The 26,441-nt window shown below is 46.0% G+C and overlaps 1 long non-coding RNA gene across 1 annotated transcript in view; it reads left to right on the top strand.

The window, feature by feature from the left end:
• The first annotated feature begins 1,241 nt into the window (after positions 1-1,241).
• LOC124012040 overlaps positions 1,242-26,441 on the top strand; it is a 76,777-nt gene continuing 51,577 nt past the window's right edge. Inside the window, exon 1 of the long non-coding RNA XR_006834644.1 lies at positions 1,242-1,356. This is a non-coding gene — a long non-coding RNA (uncharacterized LOC124012040). The remainder of the gene's footprint in view (positions 1,357-26,441) is intronic.

Genomic DNA, 26,441 nt, shown 5'->3' with positions numbered 1-26,441 from the left:
GAGGGACCACATCTGAAGGGAGGAATAGAATTCAACACAACCCATAATCCTTAAAATATGGCTTAAACATTCTGGACCCCTGAAAGTATGTCCCTCGTGAAATATAGAGTGTGAGGTGAAAAATCCCAGAGATTCACACTAGAGACACAATATCTAGTTTGTGTACATTCATATTGAGCCAAGCCTCTTCTCTAAGGATTTTGATTATGTAAAGATGCATTCTGTGGACTTTTATCAAGGCAGAGACTCAAGACCTCAATAAAGTGACAAACTCTCTTTTTCAAATGAAAATAAATAGTGAAAGTGCTTGATGACTTTATGATGATATTTCCTATGAATTATTGAGGAGTCTATAACACAGAATTCCCACCATTTACTTTCACGGGCCCATGGAAATGATCGCCCCACACATACACACATACACACGCAACACACACACACACACACACACAGATTTCTTAGATGAGGTTTTTTCCCGTTGAAAACGTACCCTTGATCATCAATACAACAACAGCACTTCTATCATTTGCATTCATCTTCCTCGCCTGCTATCCAACTATCTATTCTAATTTGCACATCTTTCAACCTACACTGGTGTGTGCCTGTGTCACAGGATGTATTGATGGGCTTTGATAAAGACATATTATTTAGGCTGTCATTTCTCCCTTATTTTGATCGAAAGGTTACCCAGCGATTTATATACGTTTATATATGCATTTATGCCTTCATTTTCATAACTTTGAGCTCTGGCAATGTAGCTCAATCGTATCACTCTCTCTTTGGAGTCTGATTGGCTGTTGCGATTTGCGTACATTTGGTGTCTTTTTCTTTGGTGCTGTTTTGAAACTGCAGTGCTTCTCCCAAAAGGACAGAGAATGAAGCCCATGTCTGTTTACCACTGAATAGCTGATACACAGGGGGGGAGTATTACTTTAATGCAGTAGTTTTTATGTCAGTATCAAATCACTTCTGGCTAAACTTACTGTAACAGATTTCCATTCAAATAGGCAAAAATGGCTTTTTAACAAAAAACTATTTCTCAAGCAATAATTTGGCTAGGACTGTCTGGGAGTGGTCAGAGTGAGGAGAGGAAAACTGAAAACTAGCTGTTATTTGGAACTCTCTTTGTTTTTGAGCCAATTTACTGCATGGTGATGTCACCATAGAATGCCGAAACTCCCGCCCATGAAAACCTACTGATTACAGGGTCCTGTGTAGATTGTATTTTCAATCAGTAACTATCAGGAAATAACACGGATCCAGTTTCTTGACATTTTAATGTTTTTGTTTCATCAGCTGTTGTACCACATGATATAAAACAAAGGAAAAACAACGACTAAATCCTAAAGTATTACAGTAAGTACTAAATCCATATAGTCTTGGCGTGAAGTGGTGGGAGAGTGATGTTCTTTATGTTGGTCTACTGCATGAAATGCTTGGGGACATTCATATTCCCCCACAAGCCTCACCATGTGTTCACAGCATGTTCCTACATGAGTACGAGTGCCTCTAACTCCTACAGGAGTGTACCTAGTAGAAGATGCCCTTAAGCTGCACTTCCTGCATTTGTGTTTGTGTGTGTGTGTGTGTGTGTGTGTGTGTGTGTGTGTGTGTGTGTGTGTGTGTGTGTGTGTGTGTGTGTGTGTGTGTGTGTGTGTGTGTGTGTGTGTGTGTGTGTGTGTGTGTGTGTGTGTGTGTGTGTGTGTGTGTGTGTGTGTGTGTGTGTGTGTGCTGTTTGGGGACAGATAGCAGCTTCCCCACTGTGCTTTGTGCTCCACTACTCCCACAGTTGGACTTCCTGACATAGGTGGAGGATCTCTTGAAAGTAGCCCTTGGGAGAGCATGTTTGAGAGGCATAGCGATACGGGTATGGTGGTGCTGGTAGGATTAGATGCAGGGTTAAGTGTCAACAGATATACAAGATCTCTCAGACCATGTCAGCCAGTTTGGTATAGTGCTTGTAACTACTTTTAATGGAGACAATGTAGACCAACTAGACTTGTCGATCTAAACCAATTATATTAACCACACTTCCAACTAGACTATACATCTAAGACAACTAAAAGATGAAGCAAGCACACACATTTTCTTCAGGAAATGTATTTTTTCTAGTTTGATAAATGATACCAATGAGGTCGATCACAATGTAGAGGTTGAAGGGAGACCTGTTTTGTGGAGCAGATGCATTGGTTTATTCCATCTCTCTATTCCCCGATGTGCACGGATGTTGTTTCAATGTAATTTCATTGAAATGAAGTGGAAACAACGTTGATTCAACCAGTGTGTGCCCAGTGGGTTCACCCTCGCCCTCTATCACTTTTTGGTAAGCTTGACAAGAGCCTGTATCTATGAACATGCAATGATGTGAATATGCAGGTCGCATAATGCCTGTTGAACTTTTCTGTTTTAATTATCCGTGGACAAATGCCTATTGGCCAACAATTTTATTTTTTGAAAGGTCAATGAAATTGGAAAAAGGGATTTGTGTTTTGGTAGGACAAGCCAGATGTATTTTGAACTGACCAGTCATGCGTAAGAATGTGAAGTGTAGGGGTTTGGCTGGCATTTGGGCAAAGAAGTGATCGACAGAGACTTTCCCAAGGTGGTATGGTATTGTATTGTATTAACTCAACATGTAATTATGAGATAATTGTTCAAAACGATCAAGTAATCTGTTTACCTTCTGCTGTTACCTTTTGAAATTCGAAATGCCTCATTTACATTGACTAATTACTTTTCACCAGAAAACGGGGGTATCACTTGGCAAAGTGCCCGACATCACGATAAATCCATTTAAAGGCTTAAATGAATCCCATTTTTTTGTGCAGCAGCTTTGACCTCACAATCAAGTTGAACAATCAACTATAGACACGCAGTTAATGTATCTAGCCTCACATAGTACATTTCCATAGGGGAGAGGAACACACACAAACAAAAGAGACTCAAGCTTATCAAGAAAACTACTTACACACACACTCACACCTTATAAATGAGTCACCAGGGAAGACAAGAACCGGCACCTTCCTGGACTTAAAAGGGTGAGCATAAAGCTGTGAGAGCTGGTAGTTAAGTGTGGTTCTCTGTTGAATGAACAACCGGAAGCTTTTCCTGCATTGCTGTCTGTTATTTTCACCACTTTCCATCTTCCTTTCAGACCACCATTTTGAGATTTCTGAGTGGCAAATTGAAAGCGTCTCTAAGGTCCTTGGGAAGTGGAACGGAACATATCCACTCTTGATTATAATGCTAGTCACACATACAAAATGAAACATTCCATGCAATGCACAAACACATATCATATGTCTACAGTCAGTCAGATATGCCACCAGTATAAATAAATCAGTTGCCAGCACCAGCCATTTAAAACCGTGCTCGTTGCCAGCCCCTAAAGAGAGCTGGCATTCTTACATTAATCATGGCTGCCATTTGGAGAATCACCTGAGGCTAGGCTTGGGGCCTGATCAAACAGAAGGCACAATCCATTCAACACAGATGGATGGATGGATAGATAGATCATCTCCAGTACCTCTGTTAAGCAGTACAGAGAGGTACCACAAACAGCACCTTACTATCATACAGTCTACGGATGGTATGATAACCTTTAGACAAAGATACGTTACATTTTAGTGCTGTCTGTTGCCAAGAATATCGAGCCTTTGATAGGCTGTGGCCAGACATATACATATTCATCATTGTCAGTTTTTGTCCGTCAAAAGTTCAACCCAAGTCAACTATTTTTGGATGAGCTGGAGGGCTAACTTATTGTGACTTTTAACAGACAATCATCTCCGTTGTGATCATCCATCAACGGATGACTCCCATTGAAAACACTTTTTTTTTTAAACATAAATGTTTAATATTTCAATTCACAGGATTCATACAATACATACATATATTTTTAAAGGCTCCCCCCACCCCGCTGGCAATCAGATAGTATATAAAATCAATCATAGGATAAAACAATGAACTAATATTGCATAGTAAATCTACTGAACAATATATCATATAGCATCAAAAATAGTTACAAATGATTTAAATACACTACCCTTCAAAAGTTTGAGTCTCTGAGAAATGTCCTTGTTTTTGAAATATATATTTTTTTAATTGTCCATTGAAAGAACATTAAATTGATCAGAAATACAGTGTAGACATTGATAATGTTGTAAATTACTATTGTAGCTGGAAACGGCTGATTTTTAATGGAATATCTACATAGGTGTACAGAAGCCCATTATCAGCAACCATCACCCACTCATGTGTTCCAATAGTACGTTGGGTTAGCTAGTCCAAGTTTATCATTTTAAAAGGCTAATTGAAAAATCTTTTAAAATTATGTTAGTACAGCTGAAAACTCTTGTTCTGATTGAAGAAGCAATAAAACCGGCCTTCTTTTAGACTAGTTGAGTATCTGGAGCATCAGCATTTGTGGGTTCGATTACATGTTCAATATGGCTAGGAAAAAAAGACTTCCTTCTGAAACTCATCAGTCTATTCATGTTCTGAGAAATGAAGGCTATTCCATGCTAGAAATTGCCAAGAAACTGAAGATCTTGTCCAACGCTGTGTACTACTCCCTTCATAGAACAGCGCAAACTGCCTCTAACCAGAATAGAAAGAGGAGTGGGAGGCCCCGGTGCACAACTGTGCAAGAGGACAAGTACATTAGAGTGTCTACTGTAGTTTGAGAAACAGACGCCTCACAAGTCCTCAACTGGCAGCTTCATTAAATAGTACCCGCAAAACACCAATCTCAACTTCAACAGTGAAGAGGCGACTCTGGGATGCTGGCGTTCTAGGCAGAGTTCCTCTGTCCAGTGTCTGTGTTCTTTTGCCCATCTATTTTATATTTATTGACCAGTCTGAGACATGGCTTTTTCTTTGCAACTCTGCCTAGAAGGCCAGCATCCCAGAGTCGCTTCTTCACTATTGAGGTTGAGACAGGTGTTTTGCGGGTACTATTTATTGAAGCTGCCAGTTGAGGACCTGTGAGGCGTCTGTTTCTCAAACGAGACACTCTAATGTACTTTGCAGCTGTGGTTCCTGCCAACTGCACTGTCCAAGTCATCACAAAGCAACATCAATATTGTCTCTAATGGCATTTTTTATCTTTAAGTACGGAGATTACATCGTTGATTTAGGCTTAATATGTCATTTTTGGGGACAAAATGTCTGTCTGCCTGCAGCCTTACATTATAATAGATTTTTTTAAATATTTTTTTTATAATAGCAATATATCCAATGTAATATATCTAAAGCTACATACATTCATGCGTGCATACATTTTCCGTGTGGGTGGCCCCAGTGAGAATCGAACCCATGACGTTGCAAGTGCCATGCTCTAACGACATAGTCACACAGAACACTATTCCCATTAGGTTGTTGTTGTGTTTTAATGAACTCTTCTTTTCTTTTGCTTTCATCAACCTCACCTCAAAGCGCAATTTATCCCTGAATGGCAGTGGCTTACACACAAGCGTGAACACACAGTACACAAACACGCATGCAAGAACACACACACACACACACACACACACACACACACACACACACACACACACACACACACACACACACACACACACACACACACACACACACACACACACACACACACACACACACACACACACACACACACACACACACACACACACACACACACACAAACTGTCCTCCTCAGGAAGATGTCAGTGAGACAGACTATCATGTTCTCCACAAGCAGATTACTCAGTCATGAACAGTAGCAGCGGGCTTTGCAATCATACAAGCACTTCTCATTGGCCTGCCACAGACACAGAGTGGTGCTCTGTCAAACTGTGATTAGGACCTATAGAACGTTCTGGCTCCTTCACTGGGATGAAATGGGTTTTCCCGCTGGCTTTAGTGACCGACAGACGTTCCACTCAAGTCGAAGCGGAGCATTGGAGCAATAACCTGTGCCGCCTGACTGAGCCTTAGACAGTGAAAATAGTTGCGGCCTCCCAAAACAATGGTCAATCACATTGAGAGATTTTTCCAGACTGAGCTCAGGAGTTTTTTTTCTCAGCTTCCTCTTGGGAATCTTTAAAAAGCAATGAACAAAGACCTCTCCATCACAGTTGACAACTCCACAGTGTTGCCCTCCCAGAGTACAAAGAACCTTGGCGTCACCCTGGACAACATCCTGTCGATATTACAAACAGCACCTTACTATGATACAGTCTACACACTGTATGATAACCTTTAGAAAGAGATGAGCTACATTTTGTGCTGTCTGTTGCCAAGAAAATCCAGCCTTTGTTAGGCTGTGGCCTAACAGGATACACATTCACGGATACACAATTCATCATTGTCCGTTTTTGTCCGACAAAAGTTCAACTCAAGTCAACTATTTCCGGACGAGTTAGATACAAACAAAGGCCAACATATTGTACATTTAACATTTTTCCAGAATTTAGAGGGCTCATTAACAGAGTCTGCCATAACGTTAAGAAAGTAGTTTGATTGGCCTGTTTAACCGAGGCAGTGCACCTATCTCTCAATCTCCTAAATAGCTGCCAATTAGCTAACAGTCTGACAAGCCTTGGCCCAGACTTGATTTCTTATAAAGAGGAGGTCTGAGAGTGCAGGAGGGTACCATGGATTAGTTCCGTTTTTGATTCTGAGTTGTTTGAAAGGGGCATGTTTATCATCCAGAGAGGTACAAATGGATGAGAGAAGTATAAGTGCCAAAACAGGGTTTGGTATGCTGCTAGTAGAAAAAAAAGATCTGAAAAATATAGATCATGAATTTCTTAAAATTTCTCTTCACAATAATACGAGGGTCAGAGTTTTTCAATTTGATATCTCTAATGCAAGCAATAGGACAGTGGTCACTGATATCATTTGTAAAAACAACACTAGCCAAATACTTTTGGGGATGGTTAGTCAGGATATCAAATCAAATCAAAGTTTATTTGTCACGTGCGCTGAATACAACAGGTGGAGTAGACCTTACAGTGAAATGCTTACTTACAGGCTCTAACCAACAGTGCAAATAAGATCAATCAATGAGGATAGACATATTGATATGTCATGAAGTATTGATCTTCTTCAGAAATCAACATGGTTTGCTTCCTCACTGACTGGGCACACCAGCCCGAGACTGATAACTAACACCAAAAGGCATTCACATCTTCAAAAAGCGATCTCTTCCTCTTCCTCTGAAAACAACATCAAATTTAACATGAATTGGGAAAGCGAGTCTGATTATTCACACTGAGGTTTAATTTTTTTTTTTAAACCCACAAAAGCATGGATGGCTGCTGATATCAGAACTGGAATCAAAGGGGACAAGAGGATGCATGATGTGTTACGTCAGGTATCCTCTGACTCATGAGGTGGGGACGACAGCACCGCATCACCCCACATCACATAGAACCAAGGATGCACCACAGCAATCTTGAAGCTCCACACTCCTGCTTGTTTTCGCTCCTTGCTTTTTGACAAACATTCCATGATCACCCGTGGAGATCAAACACCTATTTTATGGGGCCTGGTCGAAACTCTGTAGCTGATGATCAACAGAAGAGAACGAAAACAAGCAGACGTTGACGATGGCCCTCATGGGTCGAAATTGTGCACTGCTGCATTCACCCCATGTGCTGTTCTGTTAAAGAGCCACTCCACTCCAAGATAGCATAGAGAAGTTAAATCCCCCTCCCCCGACCCAATGTTCTTTCTCTGAGCAATCTAGCCTTGCTGAGCTAGAGGGGCAGCACAGACAGGGGTGTGATTGCTTAGTGAGTGCCTGGCAGGCCTCACTCTTTAATTTGGGGCCTGGGGGTCCATCAGGACCCTGAGTAGGAGCAGCATTGCTTTGAGCATTGTTTTCAAGGACCGGCTCATCTCAAAAGACCGGAGCAAAATAAGACATAGGCAACAACGAGATAAGATAGTACTTGAATTGATTCTGAGGCACTTGGTTATTGCCCCGGAGCAATATTTTAGATATTGAATGCAGAGGAAATCTTCTCAAATTAATACAATTGTTTTTTTTAAATCTATTGTTCATTGCTTTTAAAAACTCCCAAGAGGAAGCTGAGAAAAAACTCCTGAGCTCAGTCTGGAAAATCGGGATGCAGTTTATCATTGTTTTGCAGCAGGGGAGGCAGCAACCGTGTGCGGTGTCTAAGGCTCAGTTGAGTTGTGCAGGTTATTTCTCCAATGCACCGCTTTGAATCGAGTGGAATGTCCATGGATCACTGCAGCCAGCGGAACGCCCATTTCATCCCAGTGACAGAGCGCAACTCCGTGCCTGTGGAAGGCCAATGAGAAGTGCTTGTATGATTGCAGGGCCAACTGCACTGTTCATGACTGATTAATGGTTATTTTTGTATGTGTGACTACCATTAGACAAATATTCTATGTGTTTGTGTGTAGAATGTTTAATTTTGTATGACTACAAGAGTGCCTCTATAAAGTACATCATGACAATCGAAAATGGACAAATGGGTAATAACTCATACGGTGCAGCCAACTAATGGACTACCTACTATAGTTGAAAACAACATCAATTTAAACATGAATTTAAAGTGGGGAAGGGGAAATGGCGCTCCAAAATGCAGGTGTTTCAGCCTAGCTCAGCGCTTTCTGTGGGGGTGGGGCAGCCAGTGAAAAATACAGACCGTAAGGGTGTAAGTCGTGAGTCAGACCGAAATGCAGCGTGTAGGTTACTCATGACTTTAATGAAAATAATCGCGGTACATGAAATAACTGTATATGAAAACAAAAATGAAACGTGAAACCTATTACAGCCTATCTGGTGACTACAACACTAAGACAGGAACAAACACCCACAAAATACAACGCGAAAGTCAGGCTGTCTAAATACGGTTCTCAATCAGAGACAACGACAAGCACCTGACTCTGATTGAGAATCGCCCCAGGCAGCCAAGCCTAACTAGACACACCCCTAATCAGCCGCAATCCCAAATAATACAAACCCCAATACGAAAACAACATATAAACTCATGTCACACCCTGGACTACCCAAACATATAACAAAAACACAAAATATAATGACCAAGGCATGACAGAACCTCCCCCCCTAAGGTGCGGACTCCCGGACGCACCTCAAGAGCATAGGGAGGGTCCGGGTGGGCGTCTGTCCATGGTGGCGGTTCTGGCTCGGGACGTGGACCCCACTCCATAAATGTCCTAGTTCCTCCCCTTCGCGTCCTGGGATAATCCACCTTCTCCGCCGACCATGGCCTAATAGTCCTCACCCTGATCTCCACATAACTGAGGGGCAGTTCAGGACCGAGGGGCAGCTCGGGACCGAGGGGCAGCTCGGGACAGAGGGGCAGCTCGGGACAGAGGGGCAGCTCGGGACAGAGGGGCAGCTCGGGACAAGTCAACTATTTCCGGACGAGTTAGATACAAACAAAGGCCAACATATTGTACATTTAACATTTTTCCAGAATTTAGAGGGCTCATTAACAGAGTCTGCCATAACGTTAAGAAAGTAGTTTGATTGGCCTGTTTAACCGAGGCAGTGCACCTATCTCTCAATCTCCTAAATAGCTGCCAATTAGCTAACAGTCTGACAAGCCTTGGCCCAGACTTGATTTCTTATAAAGAGGAGGTCTGAGAGTGCAGGAGGGTACCATGGATTAGTTCCGTTTTTGATTCTGAGTTGTTTGAAAGGGGCATGTTTATCATCCAGAGAGGTACAAATGGATGAGAGAAGTATAAGTGCCAAAACAGGGTTTGGTATGCTGCTAGTAGAAAAAAAAGATCTGAAAAATATAGATCATGAATTTCTTAAAATTTCTCTTCACAATAATACGAGGGTCAGAGTTTTTCAATTTGATATCTCTAATGCAAGCAATAGGACAGTGGTCACTGATATCATTTGTAAAAACAACACTAGCCAAATACTTTTGGGGATGGTTAGTCAGGATATCAAATCAAATCAAAGTTTATTTGTCACGTGCGCTGAATACAACAGGTGGAGTAGACCTTACAGTGAAATGCTTACTTACAGGCTCTAACCAACAGTGCAAATAAGATCAATCAATGAGGATAGACATATTGATATGTCATGAAGTATTGATCTTCTTCAGAAATCAACATGGTTTGCTTCCTCACTGACTGGGCACACCAGCCCGAGACTGATAACTAACACCAAAAGGCATTCACATCTTCAAAAAGCGATCTCTTCCTCTTCCTCTGAAAACAACATCAAATTTAACATGAATTGGGAAAGCGAGTCTGATTATTCACACTGAGGTTTAATTTTTTTTTTTAAACCCACAAAAGCATGGATGGCTGCTGATATCAGAACTGGAATCAAAGGGGACAAGAGGATGCATGATGTGTTACGTCAGGTATCCTCTGACTCATGAGGTGGGGACGACAGCACCGCATCACCCCACATCACATAGAACCAAGGATGCACCACAGCAATCTTCGAAGCTCCACACTCCTGCTTGTTTTCGCTCCTTGCTTTTTGACAAACATTCCATGATCACCCGTGGAGATCAAACACCTATTTTATGGGGCCTGGTCGAAACTCTGTAGCTGATGATCAACAGAAGAGAACGAAAACAAGCAGACGTTGACGATGGCCCTCATGGGTCGAAATTGTGCACTGCTGCATTCACCCCATGTGCTGTTCTGTTAAAGAGCCACTCCACTCCAAGATAGCATAGAGAAGTTAAATCCCCCTCCCCCGACCCAATGTTCTTTCTCTGAGCAATCTAGCCTTGCTGAGCTAGAGGGGCAGCACAGACAGGGGTGTGATTGCTTAGTGAGTGCCTGGCAGGCCTCACTCTTTAATTTGGGGCCTGGGGGTCCATCAGGACCCTGAGTAGGAGCAGCATTGCTTTGAGCATTGTTTTCAAGGACCGGCTCATCTCAAAAGACCGGAGCAAAATAAGACATAGGCAACAACGAGATAAGATAGTACTTGAATTGATTCTGAGGCACTTGGTTATTGCCCCGGAGCAATATTTTAGATATTGAATGCAGAGGAAATCTTCTCAAATTAATACAATTGTTTTTTTAAAATCTATTGTTCATTGCTTTTAAAAACTCCCAAGAGGAAGCTGAGAAAAAACTCCTGAGCTCAGTCTGGAAAATCGGGATGCAGTTTATCATTGTTTTGCAGCAGGGGAGGCAGCAACCGTGTGCGGTGTCTAAGGCTCAGTTGAGTTGTGCAGGTTATTTCTCCAATGCACCGCTTTGAATCGAGTGGAATGTCCATGGATCACTGCAGCCAGCGGAACGCCCATTTCATCCCAGTGACAGAGCGCAACTCCGTGCCTGTGGAAGGCCAATGAGAAGTGCTTGTATGATTGCAGGGCCAACTGCACTGTTCATGACTGATTAATGGTTATTTTTGTATGTGTGACTACCATTAGACAAATATTCTATGTGTTTGTGTGTAGAATGTTTAATTTTGTATGACTACAAGAGTGCCTCTATAAAGTACATCATGACAATCGAAAATGGACAAATGGGTAATAACTCATACGGTGCAGCCAACTAATGGACTACCTACTATAGTTGAAAACAACATCAATTTAAACATGAATTTAAAGTGGGGAAGGGGAAATGGCGCTCCAAAATGCAGGTGTTTCAGCCTAGCTCAGCGCTTTCTGTGGGGGTGGGGCAGCCAGTGAAAAATACAGACCGTAAGGGTGTAAGTCGTGAGTCAGACCGAAATGCAGCGTGTAGGTTACTCATGACTTTAATGAAAATAATCGCGGTACATGAAATAACTGTATATGAAAACAAAAAATGAAACGTGAAACCTATTACAGCCTATCTGGTGACTACAACACTAAGACAGGAACAAACACCCACAAAATACAACGCGAAAGTCAGGCTGTCTAAATACGGTTCTCAATCAGAGACAACGACAAGCACCTGACTCTGATTGAGAATCGCCCCAGGCAGCCAAGCCTAACTAGACACACCCCTAATCAGCCGCAATCCCAAATAATACAAACCCCAATACGAAAACAACATATAAACCCATGTCACACCCTGGACTACCCAAACATATAACAAAAACACAAAATATAATGACCAAGGCATGACAGAACCTCCCCCCCTAAGGTGCGGACTCCCGGACGCACCTCAAGAGCATAGGGAGGGTCCGGGTGGGCGTCTGTCCATGGTGGCGGTTCTGGCTCGGGACGTGGACCCCACTCCATAAATGTCCTAGTTCCTCCCCTTCGCGTCCTGGGATAATCCACCTTCTCCGCCGACCATGGCCTAATAGTCCTCACCCTGATCTCCACATAACTGAGGGGCAGTTCAGGACCGAGGGGCAGCTCGGGACCGAGGGGCAGCTCGGGACAGAGGGGCAGCTCGGGACAGAGGGGCAGCTCGGGACAGAGGGGCAGCTCGGGACAGAGGGGCAGCTCGGGACAGAGGGGCAGCTCGGGACAGAGAGGCATCTCGGGACAGAGGGGCAGCTCGGGACAGAGGGGCAGCCCGGGACAGCGGGGCAGCTCGGGACAGAGGGGCAGCCCGGGACAGAGGGGCAGCCCGGGACCGAAGCAGCTCGGTACTGAGGGGAAGCCCGGTACTGAGAGGAAGCTCAGTACTGAGAGGAAGCTCAGTACTGAGAGGAAGCTCAGTACTGAGAGGAAGCTCAGGCAGGTAGTAGGCTACGGTAAATCCTGGCTGGCTGGTGGAACTGGATGATTCAGGTTGTCTGGCCGATCTGGCGGATCTTGGCAGATTGGCACTTCTGGCGGATCCTGGCAGACTGGCACTTCTGGCAGATCCTGGCAGACTGGCGACGCTGGGTAGACTGGCAGTGCTAGGCAGACTGGCGGCGCTGGGCAGACTGGCGGCGCTGGGCCGACTGGGAGCACTGGCGGCGCTGGGCAGACTGGGAGCACTGGTGGCGCTGGGCAGACCGGGGGGACTGGCGGAGCTGGGCAGACTGGGAGCGCTGGCGGCGCTGGGCAAACTGGGAGCACTGGGCAGAATGGGGGCACTGGCCGCGCTGGGCAGACTGGGAGCACTGGGCAGACTGGGAGCACTGGCGGCGCTGGGCAGACTGGCGGCGCTGGCAGCGCCGGGCAGACTGGGAGCACTGGCCGCGCAGGAGAGGAGAAAGGCTCTGGCTGTGCTAAACAGGCGGGAGACTCCAACAGCGCAGGAGAGGAGAAAAGCGCTGGCTGCCCTGAACAGGCGAGGCGCACTGGACGCGCTGGGCCGACTGGGAGCCCTGGCGGCGCTGGACAGACAGGAGACTCCGGCAGGGCAGGAAGGAGAAAGGCTCTGGCTGCGCTAAACAGGCGGGAGACTCCAACAGCGCAGGAGAGGAGAAAAGCGCTGGCTGCGCTGAACAGGCGAGGCGCACTTGAGGCCTGGTGCGTGGTGCTGGAACTGGTGGTACTGGCGCGAGGACACGCACAGGAAGCCTGGTGCGGGGAGCTGCTACCGGAGGACTGGTGTGTAGAGGTGGCTCTGGATAGACCGGACCGTGCAGGCGCACTGGAGCTCTTGAGCACCGAGCCTGCTCAAGCTTACCTGGCTCGATGCCCACTCTAGCCCGGCCCATAGGAAGGGCTGGTATGTGCCGCAGCTGGCTCTGCACCCGCACTGGAAACACTGTGCGCTCCATAGCATAACACGGTGCCTGCTCGGTCTCTCTAGCCCAACGGTGAGCACAGGGAGTATGCACAGGTCTCCTACCTGGCATAACTATTCTCCCTTCTAGCCCCCCCCCCAATAATTTTTTGGGCTGTTTTTCCGGTTTCCAACCGCGTTGCCGTGCTGCCTCCTCATACCTGCGCCTCTCCGCTTTAGCTGCTTCTATTTCCTCCTTGGGACGGCGATATTCTCCCGGCTGCGCCCAGGGTCCTTTACCATCTAATATCATCTCCCAAGACCAGAAGTCCTCATATTGCTGCTCCTCACAATGAACAGGGAGAGTAGGCTCAGGTCTGACTCCTGACTCAGCCACTTTCTCTCTGCGCTTTCCCCCGTTACTTTCAGTTTTCGCTCTGCGCCTCCGTGCTTTCCTTTTCGACTCCATACGTCTATAGCCCTCTTCGCATTGCTGTAGGGAATCCCAGGCGGGCTCCTGTACTCGCTCTGGGTCGGCCGCCCAACTGTCGATTTCTTCCCACATAGTATACTCCATGCTTCTGCTGTCCATAACGTCCTCCTTCAGATCCTGCCAGTTCACACGCTGCTCGGTCTGTGAGTGGTGGGTGTTTCTGTAACGTCGTTCGTCTGTTGTATGAAGAGAGTCAGACCGAAATACAGCGTGTAGGTTACTCATGACTTTAATGAAAATAATTGCGGTACATGAAATAACTGTATATGAAAACAACAAACGAAACGTGAAACCTATTACAGCCTATCTGTAACACTAACACTAAGACAGGAACAAACACCCACAAAATACAACGCGAAAGTCAGGCTGTCTAAATACGGTTCTCAATCAGAGACAACGACAAGCACCTGACTCAGCACCTGAATCAGCCGCAATCCCAAATAATACAAACCCCAATACGAAAACAACATATAAACCCATGTCACACCCTGGCCTACCCAAACATATAACAAAAACACAAGATACAATGACCAAGGCGTGACAGAACCCCCCCCCCCCCCCCCCCCTAAGGTGCGGACTCCGGGACGCACCTCAAGAGCATAGGGAGGGTCCGGGTGGGCGTCTGTCCATGGTGGCGGTTCTGGTTCGGGACGTGGACCCCACTCCATAAATGTCCTAGTTCCTCCCCTTCGCGTCCTAGGATAATCCACCTTCTCCGCCGACCATGGCCTAATAGTCCTCACCCTGATCCCCACATAACTGAGGGGCAGCTCGGGACCGAGGGGCAGCTCGGGACAGAGGGGCAGCTCGGGACAGAGGGGCAACTCAGGACAGAGGGGCAACTCAGGACAGAGGGGCAACTCAGGACAGAGGGGCAACTCAGGACAGAGGGGCATCTCAGGATAGAGGGGCATCTCGGGACAGAGGGGCAGCTCGGGACAGAGGGGCAACTCAGGACAGAGGGGCATCTCAGGATAGAAGGGCATCTCAGGATAGAGGGGCATCTCAGGACAGCAGGGCAGCTCAGGACAGAGGGGCATCTCAGGACAGAGGGGCAGCCCGGGACAGAGGAGCAGCCCGGGACCGAAGCAGCCCGGTACTGAGGGGAAGCCCAGTACTGAGAGGGAGCCCAGTACAGAGAGGAAGCCTAGTACTGAGAGGAAGCTCAGTACTGAGAGGGAGCCCAGTACAGAGAGGAAGCCTAGTACTGAAAGGAAGCTCAGTACTGAGAGGAAGCTCAGGCAGGTAGTAGGCTCCGGTAAATCCTGGCTGGCTGGTGGACCTGGATGATTCAGGTTGTCTGGCCGATCTAGAAGATCTTGGCAGACTGGCACTTCTGGCGGATCCTGGCAGACTGGTGACGCTGGGCCGACTGGCGGCGCTAGGCAGATAGGAGACTCCGGCAGCGCAGGAGAGGAGAAAGGCTCTGGCTGCGCTGAACAGGCAGGAGACTCCAACAGTGCAGGAGAGGAGAAAAGCTCTGGCTGCGCTGAACAGGCGAGGCGCACTGGACGCGCTGGGCCGACTGGGAGCACTGGTGGCGCTGGACAGACAGGAGACTCCGGCAGCGCAGGAGAGGCGTGCTTTCCTTTTCGATTCCATACGTGTATAGCCCTCTTCGCATTGCTGTAGGGAATCCCAGGCGGGCTCCTGCACTCGCTCTGGGTCGGCAGCCCACCTGTCGATTTCTTCCCACGTCGTATAATCCCTGCTTCTGCCGTCCATAACGTCCTCCTTTAGATCCTGCCAGTTCACACGCTGCTCGGTCTGTGAATGGTGGTGGGTGATTCTGTAACGAAGTTCGTCTGTTGTTTGAAGAGAGTCAGACCGAAATGCAGCGTGTAGGTTACTCATGACTTTTAATGAAGATAATGCGGTACATGAAATAACTGAAGAAGAAAACAACAAACGAGTGAAACTAATTACAGCCTATCTGGTGACTAACACAGAGACAGGTACAATCACCCACGAAATACAACGCGCACTCAGGCTACCTAAATACGGTTCCCAATCTGAGACAACGAGAATTAACTGACTCCAATTAGGAATCGCCTCAGGCAGCCAAGCCTAACTAGACACACCCCTAATAATACACACTCCCAATTAATACAAACCCCAATATGAAATACAACATATAAACCCATGTCACACCCTGGCCTACTCAAACATATAACAAAAACACAAGATACAATGACCAAGGCGTGACAGGTTGGTTTCTTTTCAAGAAACAAATCATGTCTGACTTTTGTTAATAGGAGGTAAATTGACCAGGCCACTTTAATGTCTATTTGAGATTATTGTGCTATTATCTACATGCATGCAGCATCATCTACACTTTAACAACTAGATGCTGTTTTCCATTGTGCCCTTAGGTTTATTACTGGTGATGGTTATAGAACTCACCATTGTGTTTTCTACCAAAAAGCAGGTTGGGCCTCTCTGTATGCAAGGAGAGAGCAGCATTCTCTTGTGTTTATTTACAAAGCACTCATGCAGAAACTTCCTGTGTCTATCATCATTAATTCAATTTAAACGTACAAATTACCAAACCCGCTCACACGCTTGGATAACACTGGAGATCCCGTCGGTCTCCACAGAGTTGAGTTGAGTTTTTTTTTGCGCCATTTACGTGGAACATCTCACAGAGATCTCTGAAATGAGATGTTCTGGCCCCCTATTGGTCAGTTCAGAGAAATGATCAGAGACCTCTATGTTGAACGTGTCTGTTTTTCTTCATATGTTTTGTCATTTTGTATATTGTATGTGTTTGATGTATTTCTGCAGGGCTCATCTGAAGAAAAAAAAGAGACCCTAGTCTCAGTATGACTTTCCTGTCAAAATAAAGGTTTAATAAAATAATGATATCATTCAAAGGAAATGAAAAAGCACAAGCTCTTTGCTCTTCGCTCTTTGTCCCATGTGGCTCAGTTGGTAGAGCATGGCGCTTGCAATGCCAGGGTTGTGGGTTCATATTCCCACGGGGGAGTAACACTTTACTTGACACCTAGTGTCATAACACATTATGAAATGTTCATAACTTGTCATAACATGGTTATAACACTGTCATAACCCATATATTGACACCTGCTGAATCCTTTAGTCATGTTTTTTCATCATCAATGTAGACTTCCGCCTAAGTAGACATACCCAAAAGTAACTGCTATTCATGTGTAATTACATGATTCTGACATGCTAAAACTTGGTATATTTGGAAAAAAAAGACATCTGAAATGACCAGAAGATAGATAGGAGTTACTAGTTCAGAACACACAAGATCAAGCACACACAAAATACATTTCTTATTTATTTCTTTATTTAGAAAGTCATCTTTCATTGACAAGCTATAAGTGAATCATTGATGCCCAGAGCTGTAAACACATCATACGGCTTCCACAACATGTGAGAATATCAGAAAACAAAATGGGATTGATAGACCGAACAACTAGAAATGGGCAGCTGTTTTAGTAAGTGGTGTCAGGTGTGGTTACAAGACATTTCCAAGTGTCCTTAAACCTCTCCAATGTGGCATATGTCTGGAAATTAGATCATTCTAGTGCTATTACATATTTGCAATCCCTAAATGCTATTTGTTCAGTATAAACACACCATTTCAACCTCACTCAAACATAGTGGTGGTGTTATGGGTTATCCAGGGTACATTCACATGTCTTTACAACCCTTCCAAAGTGTCCAAATGTGGTAATTGCACTGGTTTTGCACACTGGATGTTCCTAAAGTTCCTAACGTTATTGTCCACTATAAAAACGACATGTCTACAACACCAACCTCTTTCAAACATTGTGGTGGTGTCGGGGGACCTGCAAGGGATATCCAAGTGTTTTCATCATGTTTTTCAATGCGCAAAGATCTAGCCACTCGGTGGACATTCGATGTTGCCATTACGTCATACGTCATCGGGTAACATTGGCAATATGCTAGATTTGTTCATACCAATATAAGGATTAATCTGATACCCACCATGTAGCTATAGCTCAAACACAGACCAAATAGAAGCTTACCTTGTAACATGTTTGCGGTTTGGTGAAAACGTTGTGTAAATAAACATTTTGACTCTCGGGGCTGGTGATGAATAAGGGTAGGTCACAAGCAGACAAATAAAATATCCTCATGCTCTGTGGAGTCCCGGCTTTCGGTGTAAACCAACGTAATCTGTGTTCATTTTGTTTATCCTTCACAAAGCTAACCGGAATGTAGGTGGCAGCCACCTTGAAATGAGGTCATCGAGGCTCGGCCTGTCCTTACACATTCGTATGCCCATATATGGTAGTATGTCACACCAAAGACTTTAAGGCCCAGATCAATATCCAAGATACTAAGCTTTCCGCAGACACTGCTTTTGCAGATAGGGGCTACCGGTCTAATACCAGTCTGAATTGAATTTTAATAGGGCACCCAAATATGTGGACTTTACATTTCAGAGGAATTAAATAACTTGTAGAAAATACACTTTCATGAAGCATTATGACCATTCTGTGTCACTTTACTTGGACTAAGAAAAATCACTTTATGACACTGTCAAGAAGCATGACCACCCTGTGTCACTTTTCTTGGACTAGGAAAATACACTTCATGACACTTATGACCATGATAATCATATAAGCCAGATAAGCCTATCACGTACCTGCTCTTATATCATTCATCAGTCATAGAGAGAGTTGTCCTGCTCCTGAAATCTGCTCCTGTATTCATCCCAGTCATCAGCAACAGAACATTGGGGTAGGAGCATGTCTGACATCAATGTGTGCACAATAACAATGATAATATTATATGGTCAATTTCCCAAAACATTATATAACAAAGACATACTGTTGATACCTAGGTTATGGTGTAATGTAATGTTTTGTATTTTGTGGTAGCTTTTGTGGGTTTTGACACTCTAATGTAAAGTATGTGTGTCAGGCATGTGCGTACTTGTGGTGAAGTCAGGTGCAGGAGAGCAGAGAATTGTGAACAGGTGCACACTTTATTTCGGCAGGAGAAAGATTACAGACGGACGCAGCTGCGTCAAAAACCTCCAGCCAACAAGGCAAAGGTGTAAAGCGAGCAAAAACAATCACAAAACATGAATGTTTAACAATTCAAACAAGCTTTGTGAAGTAACATGGAAATAAAGAACGCCAGCCTGGCGCATTACAAAACACGTAAAACAAACAATATCACACAAAGACATGAGGGGGAACAGAGGAATAAATACATGCAGTGTCATTGGGGAATGTAAACCAGGTGTGCAAAACAAGACAATACAGATGGATAAATGAAAAATGGAGCTGCGATGGCTCGAAAGCCGGTGACGTCGCCCGCCGAATGCCGGCCGAAAAAGGAGAGGAGCCGACTTCAGCGGTAGTCATGACAATGTGTCATAACCAGCAATAAAATAACTACCGAGGTAGGTTTTGTGGGTTTTGACACTCAAATATTTCTGTATACAGTGTGTGCAAATGAAGTAAGATCAGGGAGGTAAGGCAATAAATAGGCCGTAGTGGCGAAATAATTACAATTTTGAAAATAAACACTGGAGTGATATATGTGCAGAAGATGAATGTGCAAGTAGAGATACTGGGGTGCAAAGGAGCAAAAACATATATAAATAAAATAAATAACAATATGGGGATAAGGTAGTTGGATGGGCTGTTTACAGATAGGCGATGTACAGGTGCAATGATCTGTAAGCTGCTCTGATAGCTGATGCTTAAAGTTAGTGAGGGAGATATGAGCCTCCAGCTTCAGTGATTTTTGCAATTTGTTCCCGTCATTGGCAGCAGAGAAATGGAAGGAAAGGCGGCCAAAGGAGGAATTGACTTTGGGGGTGACCAGTGAAATATACCTGCTGGAGCGCGTGCTACGGGTGGGTGCTGCTACGGTGACCAGTGAGCTGAGATAAGGCTGGGCTCTACCTAGCAAAGACTTATAGATGACCTGGAGCCAGTGGTTTGGCGATGAAAATGCAGTGAGGGCCAGCCAACGAGAGCATACTGGTCATAGTATGGTGAACCAGGCAAGGCAGTCATTTGAGAAACCAAGGCTGTTGAGTCTGCCGATAAGAATGCGGTGATGGACAGAGTCGAAAGTCTTGGCCAGGTCGATGAATACGGCTGCACAGTATTGTCTTTTGTCGATGGTAGTTATGATATCATTTAGGACCTTGAGCGTGGCTGAGGTGCACCCATGACCAGCTCGGAAACCAGTGTCGTGTCTTTACTATCATTAATTGAAGACTGGTAGTTTTATCAAAGATTCTCTGTAATTAGTTATTACGCGATTAGACTGATTAATCATGTAACCATAATTACTAGGAAGTCGGGGCACCAAGGAAAAATATTCAGATTACAAAGTTATCATTTCCTAAAAGAACTTTTCAGATATTTTATCTGATCAATTAGTCTTCGAATTAATGAATTATTTACTTTACCTCACGTTAGTCTCATTCCACACGTCGTAAATTGTTGGTTATCTGCACGAACCCAGTCTTCACTATGAGTCATCCATACATCAATTGTCTTAAATAATTGATTTATTACTAACTAAGTAATTCAGAGAAATGCATAAACAAACAAACAAACAAGGTAAATGTGGTTACATGAAATGATAGGAGAATGTGCCCTAGTGGGCTAAACCGGCATGACGGCTTGTTAGACAAAAGGGGACGTGGGGGTCGACTTAGAAGTCACTACAGAGTGATAATTATAACAATTGAAATGCTAATCCTTTGCACATGAACGCTCACTCATTTGGGAACAATTGCAATCAATATATATATTTACGCTCAGTGTGTCGTCTTGATCGCTGGTGAAAAGTTTATTTTGTAGAATTGTCCGTCTCTCTCCCTCTCTCTCTCTCTCGTGGTTATCGTGGAAAGTTCAGAGTGACATTCATTCGTTTCGTTATAGATTGGATGTTTCGGCGGTTGTCGTTCTTCGCATTCAATGACACCGAATTCCTAGCTGCAGACTAGTAATTAATATCAAAGACTTGTTCTTATTCTGTTGGTATCGATAGTCTAAGAGTTTAACTGTCATGTTTTGTCTTATATTGTCTTGTCATTTTGCTTTCCCTTCTGTTCGTTTTCCCCCTGCTGGTCTTTTTAGGTTCGTTCCCTTTTTTCTCTCTCCCTCCCTCTCTCTCTTCTCTCTATCGTTCCGTTCCTGCTCCCAGCTGTTCCTATTCCCCTAATCAATCATCTAATCTTTTCACACCTGTTCCGTATCTTGCCCTCTGATTAGAGTCCCTATTTCTCCCCTTGTCTTCCGTTTCTGTCCTGTCGGATCCTTGTATATTGTTCACCGTGCTGTGTCTTTGTCTCGCCCTGTCGTGTCTTGTTTCCCTCAGATGCTGCGTGTGAGCAGGTGTCTGAGTCTGCTACGGTCGGTGCCTTCCCGAGGCAACCTACAGTTTATGGTCGAGTCTCCAGTCTGTCCTCGTCACTACGAGTGGAATTAGTTTTTTATGCTTTGTTTTCTGCTCCGATTTGTCTAGGAGTATTGCCTATTTCCTTTACTGGAATAAAGACTCTGTTTTCGCCAAGTCGCTTTTGGGTCCTCATTCACCTGCATAACAGAAGGATCTGACCAAAGAATGGACCCAGCGACTACAGACACTCGTAACACTGCCGTCGAGATCCAAGGAGCCATGCTCGGCAGACACGAGCAGGAATTGTCTGCTGCTCGTCATGCCGTGGAGAACCTGGCCGCTCAGGTTTCCGACCTCTCTGGACAGTTCCAGAGTCTTCGTCTCGTGCCACCTGTTACTTCCTGGACTGCCGAGCCTCCGGAACCTAGGGTTAATAACCCACCTTGTTACTCCGGGCAGACCACGGAGTGCCGCTCCTTTCTCACCCAGTGTGATATTGTGTTCTCTCTCCAACCCAACACATACTCTAGAGAGAGAGCTCGGGTTGCTTACGTCATATCACTCCTTACTGGCCGGGCTCGAGAGTGGGGCACAGCTATCTGGGAGGCAAGGGCTGATTGTTCTAACAATTACCAGAACTTTAAAGAGGAGATGATTCGGGTTTTTGATCGTTCAGTTTTTGGTAGGGAGGCTTCTAGGGCCCTGGCTTCCCTATGTCAAGGTGATCGATCCATAACGGATTACTCTATAGAGTTTCGCACTCTTGCTGCCTCTAGTGACTGGAACGAGCCGGCGCTGCTCGCTCGTTTTCTGGAGGGACTCCACGCAGAGGTTAAAGATGAGATTCTCTCCCGGGAGGTTCCTTCCAGTGTGGACTCTTTGATTGCTCTCGCCATCCGCATAGAACGACGGGTAGATCTTCGTCACCAAGCTCGTGGAAGAGAGCTCGCGTTAACGGTGTTTCCCCGCTCCGCATCGCAACCATCTCCCTCCTCTGGCTCAGAGACTGAGCCCATGCAGCTGGGAGGTATTCGCATCTCGACTAAGGAGAGGGAACGGAGGATCACCAACCGCCTGTGCCTCTATTTGCGGACTTGCTGGACATTTTGTCAATTCATGTCCAGTAAAGCCAGAGCTCATCAGTAAGCGGAGGGCTACTGGTGAGCGCTACTACTCAGGTCTCTCCATCAAGATCCTGTACTACTATGTCGGTCCATCTACGCTGGACCGGTTCGGGTGCTACATGCAGTGCCTTGATAGACTCTGGGGCTGAGGGTTGTTTTATGGACGAAGCATGGGCTCGGAAACATGACATTCCTTTCAGACAGTTAGAGAAGCCTACGCCCATGTTCGCCTTAGATGGTAGTCATCTCCCCAGTATCAGATATGAGACACTACCTTTAACCCTCACAGTATCTGGTAACCACAGTGAGACTATTTCCTTTTTGATTTTTCGTTCACCTTTTACACCTGTTGTTTTGGGTCATCCCTGGCTAGTATGTCATAATCCTTCTATTAATTGGTCTAGTAATTCTATCCTATCCTGGAACGTTTCTTGTCATGTGAAGTGTTTAATGTCTGCAATCCCTCCCGTTTCTTCTGTCCCCACTTCTCAGGAGGAACCTGGCGATTTGACAGGAGTGCCGGAGGAATATCATGATCTGCGCACGGTCTTCAGTCGGTCCAGAGCCAACTCCCTTCCTCCTCACCGGTCGTATGATTGTAGTATTGATCTCCTTCCGGGGACCACTCCTCCTCGGGGTAGACTATACTCTCTGTCGGCTCCCGAACGTAAGGCTCTCGAGGATTATTTGTCTGTGTCTCTTGACGCCGGCACCGTAGTGCCTTCTTCCTCTCCTGCCGGGGCGGGTTTTTTTTTGTTAAGAAGAAGGACGGTACTCTGCGCCCTGCGTGGATTATCGAGGGCTGAATGACATAACGGTTAAGAATCGTTATCCGCTTCCCCTTATGTCATCAGCCTTCGAGATTCTGCAGGGAGCCAGGTTCTTTACTAAGTTGGACCTTCGTAACGCTTACCATCTCGTGCGCATCAGAGAGGGGGACGAGTGGAAAACGGCGTTTAACACTCCGTTAGGTCATTTTGAGTACCGGGTTCTGCCGTTTGGTCTCGCCAATGCGCCAGCTGTTTTTCAGGTATTAGTTAATGATGTTCTGAGAGACATGCTGAACATCTTTGTTTTTGTCTACCTTGACGATATCCTGATTTTTTCACCGTCACTCGAGATTCATGTTCAGCACGTTCGACGTGTACTCCAGCGCCTTTTAGAGAATTGTCTCTACGTGAAGGCTGAGAAGTGCTCTTTTCATGTCTCCTCCGTTACTTTTCTCGGTTCTGTTATTTCCGCTGAAGGCATTCAGTTGGATCCCGCTAAGGTCCAAGCTGTCAGTGAGTGGCCCGTTCCAAGGTCACGTGTCGAGTTGCAGCGCTTTCTAGGTTTCGCTAATTTCTATCGGCGTTTCATTCGTAATTTCGGTCAAGTTGCTGCCCCTCTCACAGCTCTTACTTCTGTCAAGACGTGTTTTAAGTGGTCCGGTTCCGCCCAGGGAGCTTTTGATCTTCTTTAAGAACGTTTTACGTCCGCTCCTATCCTCGTTACTCCTGACGTCACTAGACAATTCATTGTCGAGGTTGACGCTTCAGAGGTAGGCGTGGGAGCCATTCTATCCCAGCGCTTCCAGTCTGACGATAAGGTTCATCCTTGCGCTTATTTTTCTCATCGCCTGTCGCCATCGGAACACAACTATGATGTGGGTAACCGCGAACTGCTCGCCATCCGCTTAGCCCTAGGCGAATGGCGACAGTGGTTGGAGGGGGCGACCGTTCCTTTTGTCGTTTCGACAGACCATAAGAACCTTGAGTACATCCGTTCTGCCAAACGACTTAATGCTCGTCAAGCTCGTTGGGCGTTGTTTTTCGCTCGTTTCGAGTTTGTGATTTCTTACCATCCGGGTAGTAAGAACACCAAGCCTGATGCCTTATCCCGTCTCTTTAGTTCTTCTGTGGCTTCTACTGATCCCGAGGGGATTCTTCCTTATGGGCGTGTTGTCGGGTTGACAGTCTGGGGAATTGAAAGACAGGTTAAGCAAGCACTCACGCACACTGCGTCGCGCGCGCTTGTCCTAGTAACCTTCTTTTCGTTCCTGTTTCTACTCGTCTGGCTGTTCTTCAGTGGGCTCACTCTGCCAAGTTAGCTGGTCATCCCGGCGTTCGAGGTACTCTTGCTTCTATTCGCCAGCGCTTTTGGTGGCCTACTCAGGAGCGTGACACGCGCCGTTTCGTGGCTGCTTGTTCGGACTGCGCGCAGACTAAGTCAGGTAACTCTCCTCCTGCCGGTCGTCTCAGACCGCTTCCCATTCCTTCTCGACCATGGTCTCACATCGCCTTAGACTTCATTACCGGTCTGCCTTTGTCTGCGGGGAAGACTGTGATTCTTACGGTTGTCGATAGGTTCTCTAAGGCGGCACATTTCATTCCCCTCGCTAAGCTTCCTTCCGCTAAGGAGACGGCACAAATCATCATCGAGAATGTGTTCAGAATTCATGGCCTCCCGTTAGACGCCGTTTCAGACAGAGGCCCGCAATTCACGTCACAGTTTTGGAGGGAGTTCTGTCGTCTGATTGGTGCGTCCGTCAGTCTCTCTTCCGGTTTTCATCCCCAGTCTAACGGTCAAGCAGAAAGGGCCAATCAGACGATTGGTCGCATACTACGCAGCCTTTCTTTTAGAAACCCTGCGTCTTGGGCAGAACAGCTCCCCTGGGCAGAATACGCTCACAACTCGCTTCCTTCGTCTGCTACCGGGTTATCTCCGTTTCAGAGTAGTCTGGGTTACCAGCCTCCTCTGTTCTCATCCCAGCTTGCCGAGTCCAGCGTTCCCTCCGCTCAAGCGTTTGTCCAACGTTGTGAGCGCACCTGGAGGAGGGTGAGGTCTGCACTTTGCCGTTACAGGGCACAGACTGTGAGAGCCGCCAATAAACGTAGGATTAAGAGTCCTAGGTATTGTTGCGGCCAGAGAGTGTGGCTTTCCACTCGCAACCTTCCCCTTACGACAGCTTCTCGTAAGTTGACTCCGCGGTTCATTGGTCCGTTCCGTGTCTCCCAGGTCGTCAATCCTGTCGCTGTGCGACTGCTTCTTCTGCGACCTCTTCATCGCGTCCATCCTGTCTTCCATGTCTCCTGTGTCAAGCCCTTTCTTCGCACCTCCGTTCGTCTTCCCCCCCCCCCCCCGTCCTTGTCGAGAGCGCACCTATTTACAAGGTACGTAGGATCATGGACATGCGTTCTCGGGGACGGGGTCACCAATACTTAGTGGATTGGGAGGGTTACGGTCCTGAGGAGAGGAGTTGGGTTCCGTCTCGGGACGTGCTGGACCGTTCGCTGATTGATGATTTCCTCCGTTGCCGCCAGGATTCCTCCTCGAGTGCGCCAGGAGGCGCTCGGTGAGTGGGGGGGTACTGTCATGTTTTGTCTTATATTGTCTTGTCATTTTGCTTTCCCTTCTGTTCGTTTTCCCCCTGCTGGTCTTTTTAGGTTCGTTCCCTTTTTTCTCTCTCCCTCCCTCTCCTGCTCCCAGCTGTTCCTATTCCCCTAATCAATCATCTAATCTTTTCACACCTGTTCCGTATCTTGCCCTCTGATTAGAGTCCCTATTTCTCCCCTTGTCTTCCGTTTATGTCCTGTCGGATCCTTGTATATTGTTCACCGTGCTGTGTCTTTGTCTCGCCCTGTCGTGTCTTGTTTCCCTCAGATGCTGCGTGTGAGCAGGTGTCTGAGTCTGCTACGGTCGGTGCCTTCCCGAGGCAACCTACAGTTTATGGTCGAGTCTCCAGTCTGTCCTCGTCACTACGAGTGGAATTAGTTTTTTATGCTTTGTTTTCTGCTCCGATTTGTCTAGGAGTATTGCCTATTTCCTTTACTGGAATAAAGACTCTGTTTTCGCCAAGTCGCTTTTGGGTCCTCATTCACCTGCATAACATTAACCACGTGGTATGGTTAAAAGATTCAGCA

The sequence above is a fragment of the Oncorhynchus gorbuscha genome, linkage group LG24 (genome assembly GCF_021184085.1).
Source record: "Oncorhynchus gorbuscha isolate QuinsamMale2020 ecotype Even-year linkage group LG24, OgorEven_v1.0, whole genome shotgun sequence".
NCBI lineage: Eukaryota > Metazoa > Chordata > Actinopteri > Salmoniformes > Salmonidae > Oncorhynchus > Oncorhynchus gorbuscha.
This window is presented reverse-complemented; position numbering and strand designations above follow the sequence as displayed.